This window comes from Mobula hypostoma, chromosome 24, assembly GCF_963921235.1.
Source record: "Mobula hypostoma chromosome 24, sMobHyp1.1, whole genome shotgun sequence".
Classification (NCBI taxonomy): domain Eukaryota; kingdom Metazoa; phylum Chordata; class Chondrichthyes; order Myliobatiformes; family Myliobatidae; genus Mobula; species Mobula hypostoma.
In genome coordinates this window covers 39,527,503-39,554,203 of record NC_086120.1, presented here as the reverse complement: position 1 = coordinate 39,554,203, position 26,701 = coordinate 39,527,503, and the positions used below count along the sequence as shown (strand labels likewise).

Genomic DNA, 26,701 nt, shown 5'->3' with positions numbered 1-26,701 from the left:
AGGGTTACATAAGGAGAGGTGGGCAATAAGACCTCACTGACAGACTCAGATGTGAATAGCCAGGCTACTACGTGAGATGTTGGCTACCCAACTGGAAACCTACAAGATATTGGCTGAATTCAAGTTTGGGTTCAAGTTTGGTGGGGTGTATATACTCATGGACAAGTTGGATCAGGGAAGTAGGCATTGATAATATCAAAAAGGATCTAGTGCTTTGATATTGAAGATATCAGCCACTTAGAATCAAAGAAGAAAACTCTTTTCAATGACTGATATTGAATTTTGTTGGCAATGAAACACTATTGATGATAGTTTATTTCATTGTAAATATATTGATTAATTAGTCTGTTTCTTAGAGAGAGAAACTCATTAGTATCTGTATTTGTTTTATTCAATACAATTCACAGCCAGATCAATCATGTCCAAGGCTACTAATATGTAGATTTCTTTGATAATCAATGGAGTAAATGATTACAATCCACAAAGTAACAATGAAAGAATGTCCATACAAACAGAACTTAATTCAATAATCACTGAAGTCAAAGACACAACTCAAGATTAATCTAAGGTAATAAGTCACAGCACAATTCCAATTTCCTTCCACAGTCCAAAGATGTACTGGTTAGGGTTAGTGAGTTGTGGGCATGCTATATTGTCACCAGAAGAGTGGTGACACTTGCACAATCGTCACTGATTTGATTGATGCATTTCACAGTATGTTTTGATGTACCTGTGAGAAATAAAGCTTTCAAGGGGGTACCACCACCCCAGCCCATTCTCTAAACTTCAGTGAGTACAGGTCAAAAGCCATCAACCACTCCTCATATGTTAACTCTTTCATCTCGGCAGTCATAATGTGGATCCTCTCAAAATTCAGCACAGCCTTCCTTAGATATGGAGCCCAGCTTCTGCTCACTATAACCCAAGGATGTCTCAATTAGTCACTGTGATTTTCCCCTTACTGGAGGTTAATAGCAGAAAAAAAATCAAAGGGTGTATGAGTGAGTAGTTTGCAGGAATACTGGGAAAGAAAGGGAATGGGACAAATGGATCTGCCAAAGATTCGATGGGCCAGATGCCCTATAAGCAAAAAGAAAATGCACTTTAATAATTTAGAACTGTGGATGAGGTTCTGCATTTCCTGATGGTCCACATGATCACAGGGCAAATGTGCAAGCTCCTTGAAGACAACATTGGAGGTTAGGATCGAACTTGGGTGACTGGCAATGAAAGGAAGAAATGCTAACTACTATTCCACTCTGCCGTCCCATTTCCTTTTTTCACATATTGTTTCTTGATGAATTATTATTGCAGCAGGCATTGCTTTTCCTCAAAGGTGTCTGAGGGATTGAGGTACATCTACTTTAATATTGAACAGGTGAAACAAACAGCAAAGCTGGTGGATAAAATGGTAAAACAAGCAAATGTTTATTATAAATTGTCCTGTGGTTAGGCTGAGATTAAAATTGGGGGATTGTTGGGTGGTGTGGTCTGAAGGCCAAGGTGGGCCTATTCTTGTCCTATCTCAGTAAAAAAAAATATTTTTTTATTCGCTGGGTATAGAATATATGAAAAGGAAGGCTAAACTAGAATTGTACAAAGTGCTTGTTAGGTCACAACCTGACTATCGGGTATGGGATGGCACAGTAGCAAAGTGGTTAGCACAATTGTTTACAGTAACAGTGACCTTGGTTCAATTCCCACAGCTGTCTGCAAGGAGTTTGTAGATTCTCCCTGTGGGTTTCCTCCCACAATCCAAAGATGTACCGGTTGATAGTACAATTGGTCATGGTAAATTGTCCTGTGATTAGCTAGGATTAAATTGGGGGTTACTTGTGGCATGGTTTGAAGGGCCAGAAGGGCCTACTCCACACTGTATCTCAATAAGTAAATAAAAATCAATATTGCGTCCATTGGAGAATGTGCAGAGGTGAGTTGCAATAATGTTGCCAAGACTGGAAAACTTTGATAGGTGATAGTTATTTTCTTTAAAGTAGTAGAATATAAGGAGAATTAATTGAAGGAGATGATAAGGATATTTAAGGTTATTATAGCCAGGGGTGATAGTGGGAATAAACTCCAACTATCTAAAACATATATGACCTGGATCTGGGCCGTACCGTCCAAATATCCGGACCTGCCTGTCGGTTTTTTTTGCACTACCTTACTTCCCATTTCTATTTTTTATTTATGATTTATAATTTAAATTTTTAATATTTACTATCAATTTGTACTCCAGGGAGCGGGAAGCGTGGAATCAAATATTGCTGTGATGATTGTACGTTCTAGTATCAATTGTTTGGCGACAATAAAGTATAAGGTGTAACATGCGACCAATGGCATGCATCTCAAGTAGCCTCTGACAACCAAGTCCAGCTCCCAGCTTTCACATGTGGTTTAGCTCCTAAGGCCTGTGGAACTGCTTCTACTGACAGGAGAAGGGACAAAGGCGGGCTACTGGTGCCTTAAAACCAGCCGCATTGGGCAGACAGGGTTCGTCAGCCGTGGTTGGCAGCTCATCTAGGAGAAAGAAAACTCTGATCTCCCAGTGGCCACACATTTTAATTCCACATCCCATTCCCATTCTGATATGTCTATCCCGGCCTCCTCTACTGTAAAGATGAAGCCACACTCAGGTTGGAGGAACAACACCTTATATTCCATCTGGGTAGCCTCCAACCTGATGGCATGAACATCGACTTCTCTAACTTCTGCTAATGCCCCACCTCCCCCTCGTACTCCATCTGTTACTTATTTTTATACACACATTCTTTCTCTCACTCTCCTTTTTCTCCCTCTGTCCCGCTGAATATACCCCTTGCCCATCCTCTGGGTTCCACCTCCCCCTTGTCTTTCTTCCCGGACCTCCTGTCCCATGACCCTCTCGTATCCCTTTTGCCAATCACCTGTCCAGCTCTTGGCTCCATCCCTCCCCCTCCTGTCTTCTCCTATCATTTTGGATCTCCCCCTTCCCCCTCCAACTTTCAAATCTCTTACTCACTCTTCCTTCAGTTAGTCCTGACGAAGGATCTCGGCCTGAAACGTCGACTGTACCTCTTCCTAGAGATGCTGCCCGGCCTGCTGCGTTCACCAGCAACTTTGATGCGTGTTGCTTGAATTTCCAGCATCTGCAGAATTCCTGTTGTTTCTGATCTCAAACCTCCACTGCTTTGCGGCTACACCCACTCATGGAGAAAGGCTTCAGGAGTAAACATCAAGGAAAATTCCAGAGCTGAAGTCAGTCCTACCTTGTTCAACTCCTGTGAAGCTGCTGGTGCCAAACTGTATGGCTCTCTGCTGTTTCTTTGGACTCCTCAACTGTGTGGAGAGAGGGAGCCTGTTGTGTGGGCAACAGCTTACTCTCCATATTGTAATTCTCTGGCTTGCATATCATGTAGACAGCTGTGACACAACATCCATGATCAACCCTAACCAACGGAGGGGCTCAAATTAATTGAGGTATGTAAAATCACTAGAGACTTGGATAAAAGAAATAGAAGGAATCTGCCAACTAAGCCAACAAAAAATTGAAATTTGAAGGCATAGATTTGTAATTCTATTAATTGAAGACTCCATTGTGTCAGATAATTGACGCCATAAACTAAACCTCATGTGTTGTGAGGTTGTGATGGCTAAGTGTTCCACTGCATCTCGATACACGTGACAATAATAATTAACCATTTTCTAGACTAGACCAATTTATTGTGCATTATCAGAGCCAGCTATTTTGGCGAATATTTACAGCACCAGAGATCAGAGTTCAATTCCTTGCACCGTCTGTAAGGAATCTGTTCTCCCCGTGTCTATGTGGGATTCCTCTGGGTGCTCTGGTTCCCTCCCACATTCCTAAGGCGAACAGGTTAGCAGGCTAATTGGTCACATGGGTGTAATTTGGTGCTGTGGGCTCGTTGAGCTGGAAGGGTCTGTTACTGTGCTGTATCTCTAAATAAAAAACAAGATTAGACCAATATGTTTTCAGTCATTAATGCTGCCATGAAACATGTTGTTATTCTTATTTCCATCTTGAAACTGTGTACATACATCTATTGATGCTTCTGGACACATCTTTAGTGATGTACCTGGAATCATCGGGTGTTTCGGGTCTTTCAACATCATACAACCTCCTCCAGGTGACCCAGCCGGGGCTGATCAGAGCCCAGCTTGTGTCCAGATGGCTAGCTACTTATGACTCCATGGCTCCCCTCTTTTGAGGCACAGCCATCTTGAGGCCCTCTCTGCCGCATCGGTGGTACTGCAGATGGCTCTCCTCTTCCTCTCTTCCTCGATGCCCAAAATGCTGAAGGCTCTAACTAAAGCCTCAATGCTCTTTGGTTCTTTGAGTAGGATGTTTTGGAGCCTTCCTTCTCCTCTTCTCTGAACCGTTCAGCTGCGATACTGATAATAATTGTTGTCATGGCTTGCAGCTTCCTATCAACCCCTCCCTTCGCCGTTTACTCCAGAATTTAGTTAACACCTTCATCAAACTGCTTCCACAGTGAAGTCATGTTAGCTGCAGGCTATTTGATCCACCTCCTGTTAGACTTCATGTTAGAGGGATTAGTTTGCAACACTTGGAGGTTCCAGGCACTATGGGGTGACTCCGGGCCTGGCCCCTCCTTCGTCTCACCAGGTTGGACGCCTGCGCGTTGTGCTGCTCCTGCCCCCACCAAACACTTCATCCTCACTTAGTGGATCTTCAAGCCACGATCGTTCTTGCAGATTTTGCCACATGCACACTGCTTCCTCATTGTCGTTTGTTCATTGCCTGGGTCTGATGTCATTGTGTCCATCCAACTGGGGTGCTCATCCTCCCCCCCCTCTCGGGCACCCCTGGGGGTATCTTTTCCTTGGATTCTTTGTAGTTTTTGTTGGGGTCCTCCTCTCAGAGGACACAGATTGGGTTGCCAGCCCGTTCTGCCCTCGTTGCTGTCTCTCCGGGCTGTCACTGACTCTCCAGTCGTCACCACTCTTTTCACGGCTGTCACCCAGTCTTTCCTGGTAAAATACTTTAAAAATGTTTAGGAGAATTTGAGTAAAGTCAGATTGCTGTGTAATAATCCACAGAGCCCCTCATTCCTTGCCATGCTTCAGTGCACACTGCCATTTTGAAGCTCATCAATTCATCCTCTGTTGTTTTAAAAGGAGAAAAAGTATAAAAGGACGCCTGTCCTGGAGAAATGGACAGTTGACTCACCCATTTTGAAGGATCAACACTCAGAGCATAACTGGAGGTAGAACACAATTCCTTCTCCAGAACTCGAGAAAATGTCAGCAGGTCAGGCAGCAGCTGTGGAAAAAGAAATAGGGTTTTAATTTCAGGTCCTTAACTTCATCCATGCTGATTAGTTCATAATGACTTACATTCATATTAGGTCAAGGCCTCTCCATTGATTTCTAACAAGAAGATTGCAAGTACTATGGAGGAGAGAGGAATCACTGACACTAACTTTAGGGATTTTTTTTTTGTGTGTTGAATTACATGTCTGTAGAATATCCTGAATTTACGATCAGTTTCATGAACAGTAGTTGGCAAATGTCAATACTTCTGACATTAATGGAAATTCAGAAATGGAGTCATTTGTTTGTCTGGTTTCAAAGGCTCATTTTTCCAGTTTAAGAAGCTAATACTGGATTTAACATAGGATATCAGGTGGTCTGAAGTATGAAACCATTTTGTTGTGAGTTTGCTGCCAGGATAAAATCATATCAATGTCATCATCATCATCATCAGGTGCCGTGCCCAGACTGAGCTTTGACTGCCATGGCGCACACAGTCCTATTTCGGGTCAAGTGGATCAATTCATTGGTATTCATTTCCAGCTCTCTGGCTGCTGTCTCCATCATCATTTGTCTTTGCCTTCTTCTTGCTTTCTTCCCTTCAATCTTTCCCATAATTACCGTGCATTCTAACTCCTCTTTCTTAATCACATGTCCAATGAAGTTATGTTGCCTTTTCATGATCTCATACACTATTTCTCTTTTTGTGCTTGTTCTGTTCATGACAACCTCGTTAGATTTTTGTTTCATCCATGATGTTCTTTGCATCCTCCTCAAGATCCACATCTCTGCTGCTTCAATTCACTTCCTCATATTGTCCAACATTCTGAGACATATAACATAACTGGATAAATGAAACATTTCAGTACTCTGAGGCGGGTTGTCATGTCTAGTTTAGTATTGGTCGGTATACTCTTCATTCTCGTAAAGGTGTCTTTCGCCATCCCTATTCTTCTTTTGATGTCCATGTCATACCTGCCATCTGATGTCACCCAGCTTCCTAAGTAGCAAAAGTTTTGTAATTGTTTTATGCCTTCCCCATTTATTCTCAGCTTGCAGATAGGATTCTCCTTCTTTTTGGATATCACCATACATTCTGTCTTTTTGCAATTGATAGATAGACCCATTTCTGCACTTTTTTCAACAACTATATCAATTAAGTTTTGTAGTTCTATTTTTTATTTTCTATTTATGATTTATAATTTAATTTTTTAATATTTACTATTTTTAGTATTTTTAATATTTAATATTTGTAATCCAGGGAGTGGGAAGCACAGAATCAAATATCGCTGTGATGATTGTACATTCTTGTACCAATTGTTTGCCGACAATAAAGTATAAAGTATAAGTACAAAGTAGTTCTCCCTCCGTACTTACAATTAACACAGTGTCATCCGCATAGCTGAAATTATTGATGTTTTCACCGCCAACTTTGAATCCCAAGATGTCTCTTATTTTTTGTAATATTGTTTCACTGTACACATTAAACAAATCAGGGGAGAAAACACACCCTTGTCTAACGCCTCTCTTGATTTTTGATTTTTGTAAACTGACTCACTTCTCCATCTATTCTTACAGCGGCAGTTTGTTCCCAGTACAGATTTCTGATTAGGCGGAGGTCTTTCGAATCTAGATCTAGAGTTTCCTGTAATATTTCAAATAACTTATTGTGCTTCACTTATCAAATACTTTTGTGTAGTCGATAAAACAAACAAATCTTTTTGCACTTGAATAGCTCCATCTGATAGAATCCATAAAATCAATATTGCGTTTCTTGTACCTTTGTCTTTCACAAAACCACATTTGAGTTTACCTGTTTCAGGTTTCTTACTTTTAGCTCTTGTCATCAAAATTCTTAGAAGTATCTTGGTGATATGACTCATTAAACTTATGATCCTATGTTATTCACATTCCATTGCTCCAGGTTTCTTAGGAAGAGTGATAAATACTGATCTTTTCATCTCTTCTGGTATTATTCCAGTCTCGTAAACGTCATTAATTAAATCAGTAAGTTTTTCAATTCCATATAAATGTACTGCGCCGAAATTGACCTTTACACCCTCCAGCTCTTTGCCAACCATGCTGCCTATTAACAGTACTGTACAAAAGTCTTAGGCACATATAAAAAAATTCTGTAAAGTGAAGATTCTTCCAAAAATAATAAAACGGCAAGTTTCTAAATATCGAAATATACTATAAAGAACAGTAAACAGTAAAAAACTAAATCAAATCAATATTTGGTGTGACCACCCTTTTCTTTTGAAACTCCATCAGTTCTCTTAGGTACACTGTCATGCAGTAAGACCATAAGATATAGGAGCAGAATTAGGGGCCACTTGGCCCATCAAGTCTGCTCCTCCATTTCATCAATTATCCTCTAAGCTCCATTCTCCTGTCTCTCTACATATCTCTTCATGCCCTGACCAGTCAAGAATCTATCAACCTCTGCCTTAAATTTACATAAACACTTCATCTCCACAGCTGCTGGTGGCAATGAAATTCAAAGATTCACCCCCCTCTGGCAAAAGAAATTCCTCCTAATCTCTTCTCTAAAAGGACAACACTCTATTTTGAGGCTGTGTCCTCCGGTCTGAGACTCCTTCACCATAGGAAAAATCCTCTCCACATCTACTCTATCAGGGCATTTCAACATTCGATAGGTTTCAGTGAGGTCACCCCTCATTCTTCTGAATTCTAGTGAATACAGGCCGAGAGCCAGCAAACGCTCTTCATATGACAAGCCATTCACTCCTGGAATCCTTTTCCTGAAGCTCCTTTGAACCTCTCCAGTTTCAGCACGTCATTTCTAAGATTTGGGGCCAAACCTGCTCATAATACTCCAACTGAAGTCTCACCAGTGTTTTATAAAATTTCAACATTAGATCCTGGCTTTTCTATCCTAGTCCTCTTGAAATGAATGCTATCATTGCATTTGCTTTCCTCACCTCAGTCTCAACTTGCAAATTAACCTTTAAGGAATATTACACAAGGATTTCCAAGTCCCTTTGCAACTCAGTTTTTTTTTTGTATTTTCTCTCCATTTAGAAAACAATCAACCCTTTAATTCTTTTACCACAGTTCATGACCATACACTTCCCAACACTGTATTTCATCTCCTGTTTCATTGCATGTTTTCCTCATCTAAGTCCTTCTGTAGCCTCTCTATTTTGTCAATACTACATGCCCCTCCACCTATCTTCATATCATCTGCAAACTTTGCAACAATGCCATCAATTCCATCATCCAAATCATTGACATATAATGTGAGAAGAACCTGTCCCAATACAGACCCCTGTGGAACACCACTAGTCAAAGGCAGGCAGTCAGAAAAGGCTCCCTTCGTTCCCACTCTTTGTCTCCTGCCAATCAGCCACTGCTTTACCCGTGCTAGAATCTTTTCTGTAATACCATGAGCTTGTAGCTTGTTAAGCAGTCTCACATGTGGCACCTTGTCAAAGGCCTTCTGAAAATCCAAGTACACAACATCAAGTAATTCTCCTTTGTCTATCCTGCTTGTTATATTTTCAAAGAATTCCAACAGATTTGTCAGGCAAAATTTTCCCTTGAGGAAATCATGCTGACTACAACCTATTTATTAAATGCTTCCAAGTACCCTAAGACCTCATCCTAAATAATCGACTCTAACATCTTCCCAACCACTGAGGTCAAACTAACTGGCCTATAGTTTCCTTTCTTCTGCCTCTCTCCCTTTTTGAAGAGTGGAGTCACATTTGCAATTTTCTAGTCTTCCAGAACAATTCCTAAATCTAGTGTTTCTTGAAAGATCATTACTAATGCCTCCATGATCTCTTCAACCACCCCTTTCAGAACTCTGGGGTGTACATCATCTGAATCAGGTGACTTATCTACCTTCAGTCCTTTCAATTTCCCAAGAACCTTCTCTCTAGTTATAAAACTTCACACACTTCATGCCCTCTGGCACCTGTAACTCCATCATACTGCTAGTACCTTCCACAGGGAAGACTGATGTAGAATACTTATTCAGTTCATCTGCCATGTCATTATCCCCCATTGTTATCTCTCCAGCATCGATTTTCCAGCAGTCCAATATCCACTCTCGCTTCTCTTTTACACTTTACGTATCTGAAGAATCTTTTAGTATCTTCTTTAATATCATTGGCTCGCTTACTTTCTTATTCCATCTTTAATAATTTTTTTGCTTGCTGTTTGTTGGTTTTTAAAAGATTTCCAATCCCTCTAATTTTTGCTCTTTTAAATGCTCTTCTCTTTGGCTTTTATCTTGGGTTTGACTTTGTTTGTTAGCCACGGTTGTATCATCTTTTATTTAGAATACTTCTTCCTCTTTGTGATGTGTCTATCCTGTACCTTCCAAATTGCTTCCAGAAATTCCAGCCATTGCTCCTCTGTCACCACCCCTGCCAGTGTCCTTTTCCAATCAATTCTGGCCAACTCCTTTCTCATGCCTCTGTAATTCACTTTACTCCACTGTAATACTGATACATTTGACTTTAGCTTTTCCTTCTCAAATTTCAGGGTGAATCCAGTCATATTATGATCACTTATCCCTAATTGTTCTTTTACCCTAAATTTCTAATCAATTCTGGTTCATTGCACAACACCCAATCCAGAATACCTGATCCTCTAGCGAGCTCAACCACAAGCTGCTCTAAAAAGCCGTCTTGTCGGCTCGATAGGCTAAATGACCTAATTCTGCTCCTATGTTAATTACTCCACAGCGATTAAATCTTTCAACCTGAAGGGGGACTATGCCGTGGATGTCTATATAGTTGTTTTAATATATAGTACATTGTGTGTGTATGTATATGTGTGTGTGTATATGTATATATATAGATAGATAGACAGATAGATAGGCAGAGATAGAGAGATAGAGAGAGATATGGAGATAGAAGCAGATATATATATATATATATATAGAGAGAGAGATATGACTAGAGAGCAATATGTTACACATTTGAGTTGAGATGCATTCTATATTGAGTTGGAGTTTATAATTAAGCAGGGAGGAATATGAGTATTTAATATTTCAGTAACATTTAAGTAATATTGTAAATATATTGCTGATTAAGAATTCTTTGTTTATATGTAAGGAGTACGTGAAAGGCATATGTCATTGCACCACGACATCAATGTAAAACAAAGCCGCCACTTATATCCATGTCTTTTGTTCAGCTTGTTTTTGGAGTTACAAAACATAACAACCAGCTCTTCTGTTTTGTTGACATTGAGGGAAAGGTTGTTGTCATGACACCATGTCACTAGGCTCACTATTTCCTTCCCATGCTCTGACTCATCATTCTTTGAAATATGGTGCGCTATGGTGACATCATCTGAAAACTTGCCATGGAATGGGTCAGAACATGGCCACAACGTTGGAAGTGTACAGGGAATAGAGATGGAGGCTGAGCCCACAATCTTACAGGGTGCCAGAATCATGACAGAGGTGGGTTTGCTTCTTGTTACAGATTGTAGTTTGTTGGTCAGGATGTCAGGTATCCCATTGCAATTGGAGTGTTGAGTCCCAGGCTTAGGAGTTTTTGCTTGGGATTATGGTATTGAAGGCGGAGATGTAGCCAATAAACAAGAATCTCACATAGGAGTCTTTACTGTCCAGGTGCTCCAGAGATTAGTGTAGGGCCAGGGAGATGACATCTTGCATTGGTGTGTTTCAATGGTAGGTGAATCGCAGTGGGATGAGACTGTCTGGGGGGTGGGGGCTGGAGTTAATGCATGCTATGACAAGCCCCTCAAAGCACCTGATGACAGTGAATGACAGCCATTGAGTGGTAGTCATTAAGGCACATAACCTTGTTTTTCTTAGGTATTGAGTGATAGTGGCTTTGCTAAACCAATTGGGAATCTCAGAGTAAAACAGGGAAAAGATTAAAAATGTCTACAACCAACCCCACCAGCTGATTAAAGATTTAAAGTTTAGCTTTATTTGTCACATGTAGATTAAAACATCAAAACATACCCTGAAATGTATTGTCTGCATCAACAACCAACACAGTCTGAGGATGGGCTTGGGCATCTCACAAGTATTGCCACACATCTGGCACCAACATAGCATGCCCACAACCTACTAGCCCTAACTCGTCCGACTTTGGAACGTGGGAGGAAACTGGAGCTCGCAGACACAGTCACGGGGAGAGAATGCAAACTCTTTACAGACACCAGTAGGAATTAAACCCCATTTGTGATCGCTGGTGGTATATAGCACTATATTAACCAGACATTACCGTGCCTCCCAGGACTTAAGAACATGACCAAGGACGCCGTCTGGGCCAGTTGCTTCCTGAGGATTCACACTCCGGAAGACTGAGCTTACGTACATCTGCAATGATGACTGTGGCTCGGTTGTGTGTCAGAGTGGCTGATGCATTCAAGATTTAAGACTCAAGGTTCAAGAATCAAGAATCAAGGTTCTAAGTTTGAGATTCAGACTGTTTATTGTCATTTTTTTAGTAACTGAGTGTGAAGGAGAATGAAATAATTGGACTCCGGACCCGATACAGCATAAAAAAAACTCAATCGGCATAAAGAGCACAAAATAGAACAAAAAAACCATACACAATAAAGAAAAATATTGTAGTAATTTTATAAAACACAATGTACAAGTAACTATTGTAAACATAGAGTGATTGTATGTGAATAAAGTGACACTAGATGATGTGTATGTAGTGTTCCTGGGATTTCAATTCCTTTCTCTTCAGAATGTGCTAGGCTCATCAGGGTAAGCTACTGTGTTTGCAGCAATCCCTACTCTATGTATAACATGCTGACAGACTGTCAATAGTGTATGAGATGTAATATCAGGATATTATCTAACGTGATAGTAATAGCACTGGTGTGTCTTTCTCTTCTGACGGAAAGATGATCATTTACAGTCAAGTAAACACATACCTGCTAAGTGAATAATACTGGCAGCAAGAGTCCATAGTGGTGTATCCTGTAATAGTGTATCCACAGGTCTAAGGTGACACTGGGATAGTGTCCTCACATACAACTGTAGTCCCACACCTTCATACATAAGGCGTGTTGAAACATCTTACATCATGTAGCATTAGAACAGAAACAAAAGGGTGGGAATTCATCATACACTCCTTTAATCTCTCCCCCACTATTTAATAAAATCAGTTTTGCTTTCCTGACTCCATTACCCTGCAATTCTAATCACTATCCATCATGGACTCCAGTACGCTCCAGGTCTCCAGGTCTCAGCATCCACAGCTTTATGGAAAAGAGAATTCCACAGGATCACTAGCAGCTTGTCTGGAGATTGGAGACCCAATGTGCGTGTATGTGTGAAGGTAGGAAAGGGGCCTGTTTATCCGCTGTTGTTTTGTTTTGTTTTGGTGTTGTCATTGTTTTTAGTTGTGTTGTTCTTCTGAACATTGTGGACATGCTGTCTTGGTGGCAGGATATGTGGCGATGCATGCGGACTGACCCCAGCACATCCTTGGGTGGTCTTGTTCTTAACACAATTGATACATTTCACAGGAGAATTTGATGTACAGTACATGTGATAAATAAATCTGAATCTGAAAATAGAAATTCTTTCTCATCCCAATGGGCAATTTTTTGACTTTAAGACTACATTTTCTAGTTCTAGCCTCGCACACCAAGGGAACCATCTTCTGAGTATCTGTGAAGCCCGTTCAAATATAGGTGGAGGGGTAGGTAGTGCTTAGGAAGCAAGGTGGTTGCAGCAGGACTTAGACAAATTGGAAGAACGGGCAAAGAAATGGCAGGTGGAATACAGTGCTGGGAAATAAATGATAATGCATTTTGGTAAGAGGAACAATAGTGTGGACTATTATCTAAATGGGGAGAAGGTTCAAACATCAGCGGTTCAAGACTCCCAGAAGGTTAATTCACAGGTTGTGTCTGTGGTAGAGAAAGCAAATGCATTGTTAAGGGGAATTGAATATAAAAGCAAGGAGATAATGCTGAAGCTTTACAAGACTCTAATCAGGTCTCACTTGGCGTTTTTTCAATAGTTTTACCTCAGTAAGAATGTATTCTCATTGAAGAGAGTCCAGAGAAGGTTCACAAGGATGATTCGCAAATGCCCTCTACATTTACACCCTTTCTAGCTGCTTGAGTGACTTCACAGGCCTGTGATATTTCCTCAGATATTCTTTTAATACAAATGGTCTCAAAACAATTTTTGGAGACATAGATTTTAGCTAGCTACTATTAATAGTGTAAAGCTAATTTCTGAGTGCATAAATCTCTCACCTATAAATACATTAGTTATTGATATGCTAAATAATGCTAACCATCTAGTTCTGCAATCTTTCTTGAACTAAACAACTTCAGAGTCAGCTTCTCTGTTTGAATCAACCCAAATTAAACAAACCATTGTCTTATACTCTTCTCTTGAGTAGTGATAAGGCAGGTGCAGTGACTCTTTATAGAGAGAGCATCTTCAAAATACAAAATCTGCTTGCAAATCTGTTGTATAAAGAGTGCATTTTTAACTTCAAGTTGATTATTGCTTTACATTTACATTTTTAAAAACTGAAGACTGACTTCTATTTATGACCAGAAGTTAAACAAACTGTTAGTTGGACGCTAACTTGCATTTTACAAGTGGCAGCTGCCTGTGTTTAGAAAGCAAGCATAGCAAACATGAGACCACCTTTCCCAGATCAGTGAATATCCACCACACACCCCCTTGCTAAACAAAGATTCACCCAGCTTCTAGATCAAGGCTCCTGCCAAGACTCTTCTTGGGAACAGACTATCACTCTTCCAATCATTCCAGTAAGTTACTAGTGCCAGAAACGGTTCTCTCCACCCTCTTCGATCAATTGTTCAAAGGCAATAATGGAGTACTTCCCAATGCAAGGATTTCCTGTGTAATTTTCTTACTCTCAGCAGCACATATTTCCCCAACCTCAAAGGAATGCCACAATTATAATATTCCATAAACATGTGACAACGACACATCAATGACCATATTATAAGTACATACCTTTAGCATTTTCTTCCTCACAAACAGTTCTTGCCATTTCCTTGATGCAAGTTCAAATCACTGTCGCTATCACCATTAGTTATCAGATCAGCTGGCAATGTCTCTCAATAAGCAGAAGGTAGTTAATCTCATTCACAAGGGTAGTTGCATTGCTTTCAATGCATGCTAGACTTTACTTAGGTTTCCTGAAAACAAGTCTTGTAAACAAGCTACTGATTGTGCATTGCTATCTTCTTTCCCCTATTTTAATTATTTTAATTATAGAAAATTATATCCATCAGTTCCTGATTTGACAATATAATAATATACATAAGAAATGAAACATTTACAAAAGTAAGGAAGAGTACACTTTTCCTGTTGAGAATTCTGTGTATATCTTTAATTCTAAGCTCCCAGAAAAAAAAAATTGTTACAACTTAAAAGTCAGTTATATCCCTCTCATGGAAGTGAATACTCATTGGTATGCTGGATAACTCAATATTCTAAAAACAACATACCATCTGCACAAGTTTCTTCCTATTTTTGTGATTATGAATTCTGTATATAATTGTTCAGGTCTTCCCCCTTTGCTTTGTTAAGGGTTGGACCTAACTAAGAACTTTTGTGTTTTCCCAGAAAACTTTAACTGAGAAAGGGCTATCCAGTCTGTTCTGTCAAAGCATGGACTTCTATCAACCAAATGTACAAATTGTTCTATTACCAAATGTAACACAAATAGCAGTATTAGTAGACTTAGTGGTCCTAGTTGCTACATTGTAAGAGTGCCAGATATGCAAATAATGCTTACACCCAAATAATAAGTAAAACACATTCAAATAGCTCTACCTTGTGACAATATAAAACTTTGTAGACCTCAAAGGCTTGGCTCTAGGATTACATCTTCATTTTTGAAGAATCGCAACAGAATGGGTAAAACGGTTATCAGGGGTATAGCATTCCTCAGGAGTAGCCATCTTCCTCCTCCTGGTAAGTCTTTTACCATTGAACATAACACACAACATCCAGCAAGATCGGTTGTTTTAAAAGTCAAAGTGTAAACCACGATAGTATAATGTCATTAGCAATGAACAACACATTTACAATGACACTTTATAAAATCTTAAGAACTATATATATATATATATAAATTTACCAGTGTTAAAAAGTAAATAAGCTACATCCAAATAAGTAAGTATAAAATAATGTTTGTTGACTCATCTTTCCATGGAATTGTGTATTTAAACAAATTATTCACAACAGACACATCCCAAACACCCCACCCCCAAGATGAGGTGAGAAAAATGCATACCTGTACTCATTGTTAGTGATCAGGACTGGGATAAGGAGAGGATCGAGGATCACAGGATCAGGGCAGTCTCTGCTCTTCACTCTTCCAGGGTTGAAGATGGACCAGAGGAATAGGTAAAGAAGCATGTATGAGGCAGTGGAGGAGGTAGTGTACGTTAGGTACCGGAGTTCACAAAGTCTTAGGAGTGGAGCCGTTATACAAATAGCAGGAGTCGACAAACTTCCAGCTTTGCAGGTCTCAACATCTCAACAAAAAGAGCACTATAAAAACAATAAAATCAATGGCTAAGGGAGTTGTCCATTGGAAGACTGCAAAATCAAAATCTTCAACCCAACTTAAAGTAGTACCGATCTACCTAGAAACAGTATTTGTTAATATGGAAACTTAATGCACACCAACTAGAAAGGTCTTGGCTATTATTTCAGCTAAAACTTTAAGCCAGTTAAGGGATTAGTATGAATCTTGAAAGGAAACTTGTGAAACAAGGTGCCTTGCTCATCTGATCGTGTCAGCTCTGTGACTCTTGTAACGTATAGACAAATGTTCTTTTAATTTGACTGAATTTCTTTACCCATTGTTGACAAACATCATATGTCTACAATCATTGTTGCATCCATCATAAATCATTCCTTAAACTTGGACTTGTGCTTCTATCTTGAGATATGCAACATAATTTAAATCATCAAGTTACTTTGAGTCATTATAAACTTTAAAAAGTAAGTGATCCTCTGATATGTTTGAACAACTTTCGTCACAAAAAAGTTCCATGAAATGCCAATAAAAAAGCTGAGGTACCAAGAAAGCAAGAAGGGACCAGAAAGTTAAACCCAAGTTGGGACCACAGAAAACAAGTCACCACTAAACTACACCTGCAGAGCTCCTAAACAAAGAGCTGTATATTCATAACCCTAAACCTAAAGAGAGACATAAGAAGGAGAAAGATCCAAATCAAGGTAAGTGGTGTTGGACCAGGTTAATGAAGGTGTGGGCCAGATCAAAGCGGCAGGGTCAAGTGACACCTAATCTCCAGTAACAAGATCAAGAAACCCAAGAGTGATAATTAGTCATAGTCATAGTCATAGTCATACTTTATTGATCCCGAGGGAAATTGGTTTTCGTTGCGGTTGCACCATAAGTAATTAAATAGTAATAAAACCATACATAATTAAATAGTAATATGTAAATTATGCCAGGAAATAAGTCCAGGACCACTGTCTGCATATTAGCACCCTAACATTTGAAGTGATACAACTTCTGAGTGAAGCAAGGGATTATGTCAGTGCTACTATGAGAATGAAAACTGTCAAGGCATGGCTCTGCAGGCAGTTTTACTCTAATACTTCTTTTTAAATCATAACATTTGCTTTGGACTGATTCATTCATTCTCTCTCTCTCTCTCTCTCTCCTTGCTGATAGTAACACCATACGACTGAATACACAGCAATAATTGAAGACTTGTCTGTATATGTAACATTGTCTATTTAGGAAGTAATGTTATCTGTGTAACCCCAAAATTTAGCATTATTATTTGTTCTCCAACAGTAAAATTTGTTATAGGCTTATTTCAACATTTTCAACTCATAGTCAAAGTCTCTCTGAAATGTAATTGAACTCGTAAGGACACCAATAATTCTGAACTAATGCTCTCTCTAAATTCGAACTACAGCACGAACTAACCCTGACTGTTTAATTAAGGGTAAATACAAAATCTGGGTAGACACAACAGTCTATGGGACTAAAATCTCTAAAAAGCTTATTGGACATCAATTTCATTTGATAAGGAAGCAAAAATTTTTTGCTTCAATGCATCTTCCCTTGTAAAAACCTGGATCAAGGGCTTCACGGAACCGTCTAGCAACATAACCCAGAAATGCAGAAAATTGTCATGTTACCTTGACATTTAACAGTGGAATGGAATAGTAGCGTAATTGGAGACATGGACATGTCTAAAATCTTTGTAGTAAGTATGTTCATACACTTGTTGGCCATAAAGGGAAAGTACAATAACATATCTGTCTGATGGAGAAATCTTCATTAAAAAATGGTGTTTTTCACAATGCTCTAGTCTGATGGTTTCAATGTTATGTTCCTATGAGTGGGATCATTCAATGACGTAACAGTGCCTGTACTTTTCTTCAAGTGCAGAGGGATCCATGTCTATTAATTTGCTTTCAATGTCTGGCCTCGAATCTTTCAGTTTTGTAAGGGTGTCATTCGTCATTCCTGCAAGTGATTCTTTTCCTTCCCATCTATCCATGTTCATTTCATCTGCAAAGCGGTCAGAGTGGATGTCTAAATGGATGGAATAATCAACTTGCCAGAGGCAAGGATGAAGGGTTCCAATGTATTAGTTCACATATGACCAAGAGGTAAGGGACATTTAGTGATACTTAAATTAGAATCATCATTGTTCTCAGATTGCTCTAAATAACATTCTATGAGTTGATAAGTTTTAGAGGTGTCCAAACTAGATGAGACAATTTCCGTAGTAAATGTGACTTCATCTGTGAACAAGAAAATGGTGGGTAAGGTAACACAGAACATTATTATTATGAGCACAAATATTAAAAGTAAAATACAGCAGAAGCAACATTTCTTCCTGGATTTTGAGTCTGTCTTTATCTGAAAACAACAATGCACTCATGGCATATTCTGGATGTATTATCCCTGGGCAATAAATCTGTAAGATCTTACTCAGTGTAGAGGAATTTTTACATCTTTTTAAAAATCTTAACACGTGTTTCTTCTTTTTGATGCATTTTACTGTTAGCTGGAAGTTTCCTTAAATCTGTTTTTGATTTTACAAGTGGCAGCTACTTGTGTTTAGAAAGCAGCTGCATAAACATGTAATCTCCTAAACAGGACTGTGAATAACCATCATAAGATATAGCAGCAGAATTAGGCCATTTGGCCCATCAAGTCTGCTCCACCATTTCATCATGGCTGATCCACTGTTCCTCTCAGCCCCAATCACCTGTCTTCTCCTCATATCCCTTCATGCTTTGACTAATCAAGAATCTATCAACCTCTGCCTTAAATATACACAATCACTTGACCCCCACAGCTGCCTGTGACAATGAATTCCACAGATTCACCACTCTCTGGCTAAAGAAATTTCTCCTCATCTCCATTCTAAAAGGACATCCCTCTGTTCTGAGGCTGTGACCTCAGGTCTTCAACTCCCACTGTAGGAAACATCCTCTCCACAGCCACTCTGTTGCAACCTTTCAACATGAGATAGGTTTCAATAAGATCAGCCCTCATTCTTCTGAAATCCAGTGAGTAGAGGCCCTAAGCCATCAAAAGGTTCTCATATGACAAGCCTTTCAATCTCAGAATCATTTTCGTGAACCTCCTTTGAACCCTCTCCAAAGTCAGTGCCTCCTTTCTAGCATAAGAGGTCCAAAACTGTTCACAATACTGCAAGTGAGGCTTCACCACAATATCAAATACACTGCTCATATTGTATATAACAAAAGGTACCAAAGAAATAACATAACAATGCTACAGCGTCCAAATATACTTAGTGGCCACTTTATTAGGTACATGCTCATTGGTAAAAAATATCCAATCAGCCAATCATGCGGCGGCATCTGAATGCAAAAAAGCATGCAGGCATGATCAAGAGGTTCAGTTGTTTTTCAAACCAAACATCAAAATGGAAAGAAATGTGATCTGGGGTGTCAAAGGGTATGGGGAGAAGGCAGGGGGAGTGGAGATGACTGGAAGAATTGGATCAGCCCTTGATTGAATGGTGGAACAGATTCGATGGGCTGAATGGCCACCTTCTGCTCCTATATCTTATATTCTTATGATTTTGACCGTGGAATGATTGTTGGTGCCAGGCGGAGCGGTTTAGGAAGCTCAGAAACTGCTGACCTCCTGGGATTTTCATGCACAACATTCTCTAGAGTTCACAGAGAATGGTACAAAAAAAAACCAGAAAAAAATCCAGCCAGCGGCATTTCTTTGGGTGAAAACACCTTATTAGTGAGAGAGCTCAGAGGAGAATGGGCAGGCTGGTTCAAGCTGAGAAGAAAACAACAGTAACTCAAATAACGACTTGTTACAACGGTGGTGTGCAGAAGAACTTCTCTGAATGCACAACATATTGAGCCTTGAAGGGGATAGGCTACAGCAGCAGAAGGCCATGAGAATATACTCAGTGGCCGCTTTATTAGGTACAGCAGCTATCTAATAAAGTTGCCAGTGACTGTTTTAATGAAAGTTTTGTTACAAACTTACTTCCAGACGCACAATTTAATTTTCTAAACTGAGTTCAAATAATGCCTAAATTAGCATTGTATTTCCCCATGAGAGGCCTTTCATAGCAGGACTAGACTGACTTTCCAATAAACAAGAGTCTACATTGAAATGAAATAATAAACTTCATTTTCATTGCTAAAGATAAGCTGTCTTGCGCTTATCTTTCACAGAAATAAAGGTACATGGGGCCACCCTTTTCATCTCAAAACTTAATTTGCATTCCAGTAACAAGATGGTGAGTTTTGCCTGTGATGATGATTAGTAAAAGGTTATGTTCATTTCAAAGGTCTCTAAGATCTGCAATTCAGCACACCACACCCTGTGTCAAAAGCTTTGAAATGACTGAGGTTGTTATTAATCATTAAATTTTAAAACTAAGCACATAATGGAATCAAGTCAACTAAACCTGACACTGATTACTTTCAAGGACTCTCTGTCCCATGCTCTCAATATTTATTGTTTATTTATTTATTTATTATTATTATTTCTTTCTTTTTGTATTTGTACAGCTTATTGCTTTTTATACACTGGTTGAATGCTCAAGTTGGTGTGCTCTTTCATTGACTTTCAAAGTTCAAAGTACATTTATTATCAAAGTATATATAAATTAGACAACCTTGAGATTCGTCTCCTTACAGGCAGCCACAATAAAAGAAACCCGAAACAACGCGTTAAAAAAGACTAACAAACACCCAATGCACAGAGAGAAAATTACGCAAATCTTTCAACAATAAAAGCAAGCGATACCATTCGACACAAAGCCCAAAGCAGCCTGAGCAGACCCACAGTTTCAGCCTCAGTTTATCGCAAAGTGGATCTAATCGCCGTGGAGCTCACAGGCAGAAAGCCCAGAGCAGCTGAAGTAGGCCACAACTTCAGCCTCTGTTCTGCAGATAGCAGAGTACTCGTTGCAGAGTGGCGAGCAGAACAGTTAGTATTCCAATTAATTCAGAGATTAAGGGAGCTAGGGCTTTACTCTTTGGAGAGAAGGAGGATGAGAGGAGACATGATAGAGGTGTACAAGATAATAAGAGGAATAGATAGAGTGGTTAGCCAGCGCCTCTTCCCCAGGGCACCACTGCTCAATACAAGAGGACATGGCTTTCAGGTAAGGGGTGGGAGTGGTTGGTGCGTGGAATGCACTGCCTGAGTCAGTGGTGGAGGCAGATACACTAGTGAAGTTTAAGAGACTACTAGACAGGTATATGGAGGAAATTAAGGTGGGGGGTTATATGGGAGGTAGGGGTTGAGAGTCAGCACAACATTGTGGGCCAAAGGGCCTGTACTGTGCTGTACTATTCTATGTTCTATTAAGGATTTATTGAGTATGCCAGAAAATGAATCTTAATTTTGTATATGATGACATAAACATACTTCGATAATAAATTTACTTTGAACTTTGAAGTTTGAAACACTTCAAAACCACAAGAGAAAGAACAAAAGAAGAGATTAAAGGTCATGCAGATAAAAATACGTTTATTCAAATAAGTATTCAGCAAATCAGACACATCTCATGGTGTATATTTAAAGCCTCAGCAATTAAACTGCACTTAGTTCCCTTACTTTTAATTCATTAGCTCAGGTATTTCCCTTCAACTATCAGAAAGGAGGTACAGGAGCTGTAGGTTCCAAGCTACCAGGTTCAAGAACAGAATGCTTCAGCACTCTGCAGTCTCCGAGAGGATTCCAGTGTTTGTCCATTGTACGTGGTCTATCAGCGGCATCAACTGAGCTTTACCAAGGGGGATTTCTCGCAGGTCGGCAGTGGTTATAAAAAGGGACCTTCGAGAGTGTGTGTCCATTGTATGTGGCCTATTAGCCGTTATAACCGGAATACCGATTGTGAGATAGACAGCAGGGAGGTTCAGGCATAAGAGGGAGACACTGCCTAGCGGAGCAGTCATTGATGGAGTGACTGAGGCAGAGTGGTGGGGCTTTGGCTCGTTCAGGCTTCGGCGATAACGGGTCGAGGCAAGGCAAAGTCTGTGAGGCCGGTGTTCTGCACTGGGTGTCAGATGTGGGAAGTCCGGGAGATTCCTAGCCTCCCGGACAGCCACATCTGCGCCAGGTGTGTTGAGCTGCAGCTCCTTAGGGAACTGGAGATGCAGCTCGATGACCTTCGTCTGGTCAGGGAAAGTGAGGAGGTGATAGAAAGGAGCTACAGGGAAGTAGTCACACGAGGGCCTTGAGAGATGGCTAAGTGGGTAACAGGCAGAAGGAAGGGCAAGAGTCAGATACTATAGAGTACCCCCGTGGCTGTCCCCCTCAACAATATGTACTCCTGTTTGAGTGCTGTTGGCGTCTGGCCCTGTGGCTCAGAAGGGTAGGGAAAGGAAGAAGGCAGCAGTAATAGTTAGCTCTATAGTTAGGGGGTCAGACAGGCCCTTCTGTGGACACAGGAAAGGAATGCCAATGGTAGTTTGCCTCCCAGGTGCCAGGGTCCAGGATGTTTCTGATCACGTCCACGATATCCTGAAGTGGAAAGGTGAACAGCCAGAGGTTGTGGTACATATTGGTACCAACGATATAGGTAGGAAAAGGGAGGAGGTCCTGAAAATAGACTACAGGGAGTTAGGAAGGAAGTTGAGAAGCAGGACCTCAAAGGTAGTAATCTCTGGAATACTGCCTGTGGCAAGCGACAGTGGGTATAGGAACAGAGTGAGGTAGAGGCCAAATGTGTGGTTGAAGGATTGGAGCAGGCGGTAGGGATTAAGATTTCTGGATCATCGGGACCTCTTTTGGGACAGGCGTGACAAAAAGCATGGGTTGCACTTGAATCCGAGGAGAACCAATATCCTGGTGGGGAGGTTTGCAAAGACTATTGAGGAGAGTTTAAACTAGAATTGCTGGGGGTTCGGAACCGAACTGAAGAGAGGGAGGAAGGGGCGGTTGGCTCATAAATAGAGAAAGCTTGGAGACAGTGCGAGAGGGAGGATAGGCAGGTGATAAAGAAGGGACGCGCTCAGATCGATGGTTTGAGATGTGCCTATTTTAATGCAAGGAACATTATGAACAAAGCGGGTGAGCTTAGAGCGTGAATCAGTACTTGGAGCTATGATTTTGTGGCCATTATAGAGACTTGGATGGCTCAGGGGCAGGAATGGTTACTTTGAGTGCCAGGCTTTAGATGTTTCAGAAAGGACAGGGAGGGAGGCAAAAGAGGTGGGGGTGTGGCACTGTTGATCAGAGATAGTGTCACTGCTGCAGAAAAGCTGGAGGTTATGGAGGGATTGCCTACGGAGTCTCTGTGGGTGGAAGTTAGGTGTAGGAAGGGGCCAATAGCTCTACTGGGTGCTTTTTATAGATCACCCAATAGTAACAGGGACATCGAGGAGCAGTTAGGGAGACAGATTCTTGAAAGTTGTAATAATAACAGGGTTGTTGTGGTGGGAGATTTTAATTTTCCGAATATTGATTAGCATCTCCCTAGAGTAAGGGGTTTAGACTGTACTTGATCTGGAATTGGGAAATGAACCTGGTCAGGTGTCAGGTCTCCCAGTGGGAGAGCAATTTGGAGATGGTGATCACAATTCTATCTCCTTTACTATAGAGATAGGAACAGATAGGAACAGATAACATTGGAGAGACATAGGAACAGACAAGTTAGGAAAGTGTTTAACTGGAGTAAGCGGAAATATGAAGCTATCAGGCAGGAACTTGGAAGCATAAATTGGGAACAGATGTTCTCAGGGAAATGTATGGCAGAAATGTGGCAGATGTTCGGGGATATTTGCGTGGTGTTCCTCATAGGTACGTTCCAATGAGACAGGAAACCGATGGTAGGGTACAGGAACTATGGTGTACAAAGGCAATTGAAAATATAGTCAAGAAGAAAAGAAAAGCTTATGAAAGTTTCAACAAACTAGGTAATGATAGAGATCTAGAAGAGTATAAGGCTAGCAGGAAGGAGTTTAAGAATGAAATTAGGAGAGCCAGAAGGGGCCATAAGAAGACCTTGGCGAGCAGGATTAAAAGAAAACCCCAGGCATTCTACAAGTATGTGAAGAACAAGAGAATAGGACCAATCAAGTGTGACAGTGGAAAAGCACGTATGGAACCAGAGGAGATAGTAGAGGTACTTAATGAATACTTTGCTTCAGTATTCACTACGGAAAAGGATCTTGGTGATTGTAGGGATGACTTACAGTGGATTGAAAAGCTTGAGCATATAGATATTAAGAAAGAGGATGTGCTGGAACTTTTGGAAAAGATCAAGTTGGATAATTCTCCAGGACCAGATGAGGTGTACCCCAGGCTACTGTGGGAGGTGAGGGAGGAGCTTGTTGAGCCTCTGGAAATGATCTTTGCATCATCAATAGGGACAGGAGAGGTTCCAGAGGATTGGAGGATTGCAGATGTTGTTCCCTTGTTCAAGAAAGGGAGTAGAGATAGCCCAGGAAATTACAGACCAGTGAGCCTTACTTCAGTGGTTGATAAGCTGAGAGGCAGGATTTATGAACATTTGGAGAGGAATAATATGATTAGCAATGGTCAACATGGCTTCGTCAAAGGCAGGTTGTGCCTTACGAGCCTGATTGAATTTTTTGAGGATGTGACTAAACACATTGATGAAGGTAGAGCAGTAAACGTAGTGCATATACATTTCAGCAAGGCATTTGATAAGGTACCCCATGCTAAGCTTATTGAGAAAGTAAGGAGGCATGGGATCCAAGGGGACCTTGCTTTGTGGATCCAGAACTGGCTTGCCCACAGAAGGCAAAGAGTGGTTGTGGACAGGTCATATTCTGCATGGAGGTTGGTGACCAGTGGTGTGTCTCAGGGATCTGTTCTGGGACCCCTTCTCTTCATGATTTTTATAAATGACCTGGTGAGAAAGTGGAGGGAGGGTTAGTAAATTTGCTAATGACACAAAGGTTGGGGGAGTTGTGGATAGTGTGGAGGGCTGTCAGGGGTTACAGCAGGACATTGACATGTGTATCTAATCAGATAAAGAAGTCCCAAAATCTCTCGATCATTATTCTTCAAAACTTTGAAGTTCAGTCTTAGTAATGGGTAAGCAGGTGTGATTTTCTTAGGTCTCTTTCTGTTTTGTTTAACATCTATTTAAAGAAAACCAGAAGAATTTCATCTTCCTTGTTTTAATTTTCTGTAATTTCTTCTAAGTTCTTTTCGAATATTTAATGATGTGTCTGAATGTTAGAAACACTTCAAAATCCTGACAGCCACCAGAGTTGAGGGTCATATGAAATCTATGAGTTTGCTGGATGTTAAAGCTGCCTAGAGAGTTTGGGTTCGTGTCTCCACGACAATGTCCTTTGAGGCCCTGCTGTTCCTCATGGTCTCAAGACTGAACCCCAGGATGCTATTGGCTGCCAGGATAGGCCTTCTGTATCCTGATCAGATATTCTCAGGGGTGGGGTGAGTGCATGCTTCACTGACACTATCCAAATTAGTAGTAGCGCGCACACACACACACAAGATGCTGAAGGAACTCAATCAAATTAGTGATTGGAGCAATAATGGCAGAAATCCAAATAGAAACAGAAAATGCTGGAAGCACTCAACAGGTCAACCAATAATCTGTATGGGGAGAAATGGAGTTGGTGTTTCTGGTCAAGAACTCTTATCAGATCTGTTATGTTGAGTATGTTTGAGCTATTGAGAGGGGTTAAAATGAAGAATACAGGGGCTGTCTTCAGGAGGGTGCAGATCTATGTTGTCAAGATAAAAATTACTTAAAACACATTCCAGTCTGCAGGAGTATGTGCTGCGGGATGAACTGGAGCTTAGTGCAGCCACCACAAGGATTCGGTGGGAAGGACCGGAGTATAGGGTTCTTCTATCAATGGACAAGGAGGGGCCGAGTTGGGTGAGGTATTAATATAATCGTGTACCACCACAGGGGACCACATGAGTGGAAACAATGCTATTAGTTTTAAGAAATGTAATTGAACATTACTTGATGCTTTGACTATGAATGTAACAGAGCAATGGCATTGCACAGTTTACACTTATAAATCATTTTTATTGTGAATAAAGTTTATTTTGGATTAAAAAAGTTGAGAGACAGAAAATACAAAAGTCAACTAATTAAAACAGGAAGGTAGAACCACATCTGTCAAGAGAAGGTAAAAGGAATGGTTAAGACCTGAGGGTTTCTGGTCAAGAACTCATACCGGAACTGTTATGTCGACTGTGTTGAGCTATTGAAAGGGGGTGGGATGACGAGTACAGGGGACTGTCTGCGGGAGAGTGCAGACCGATGTTGTCAAGGTAACAGATGGAAGATGAGCTGTTCCTTGAACTGATATTGGTAGGTAAAGACAGAGAGGTCAGAAGTGGGAAAGGGTTTGGGAATTCAAGTGACAGGCACCTGGAAGCTCAGAAATGTCCTTGCAGACTGAGCAAAGGTGTCTGTAAAGTACTTACCCAAACTGCATTCGGCATCTCCGCTGTACAGGAATGATGAGTTGAAACAAGTATGATGGAATTAAATCATGATCAAAACTTGTTTGAGAGCAGAATAAAATGATTAAAATGAACAGACACCCAGAAAACTCTGATTCTTACGCAGTCTGCAGTGTGGCAATGAATCCTGATTAGTCATTAGGAGTGCTGACACTTTTAGACTGAAGTGAGAGATCTTGTGCAAGTTAGCTACTGAGGTCTGGGGTCCGTAGGGATCAGGATAAATTTGTTCTGTTGTTAGCAGTGACGATATGAAGGCTGTAGTGTTGAAAACCATGGAAAGATTACAGTGGTTTTCAGAGTTGAGGCTAGAGAGTGATATGTAAGAGCATGTGGTGTGTATGTGACTCAGGTCTGGAGGTTGAAGTAATTTAAACAGAGGAATAGCTCAACTAATATCCTAAGACAGTGGTGAAAATAGAAAGGAAACCCAGGCATTGCTAAATTCAGTCTGAAAAGAA

The 26,701-nt window shown here is 40.5% G+C and overlaps 1 long non-coding RNA gene across 1 annotated transcript; it reads right to left on the bottom strand.

Moving 5' to 3' along the window:
- Window positions 1-5,159: 5,159 nt before the first annotated feature.
- Window positions 5,160-26,252, bottom strand: LOC134337427 (uncharacterized). Its single transcript, XR_010015988.1, has 3 exons — window positions 26,202-26,252; window positions 15,546-15,805; window positions 5,160-5,287 (listed from the first exon to the last, which is right to left on the bottom strand). It is a non-coding gene; the product is annotated as an uncharacterized LOC134337427 (long non-coding RNA).
- Window positions 26,253-26,701: the final 449 nt, after the last annotated feature.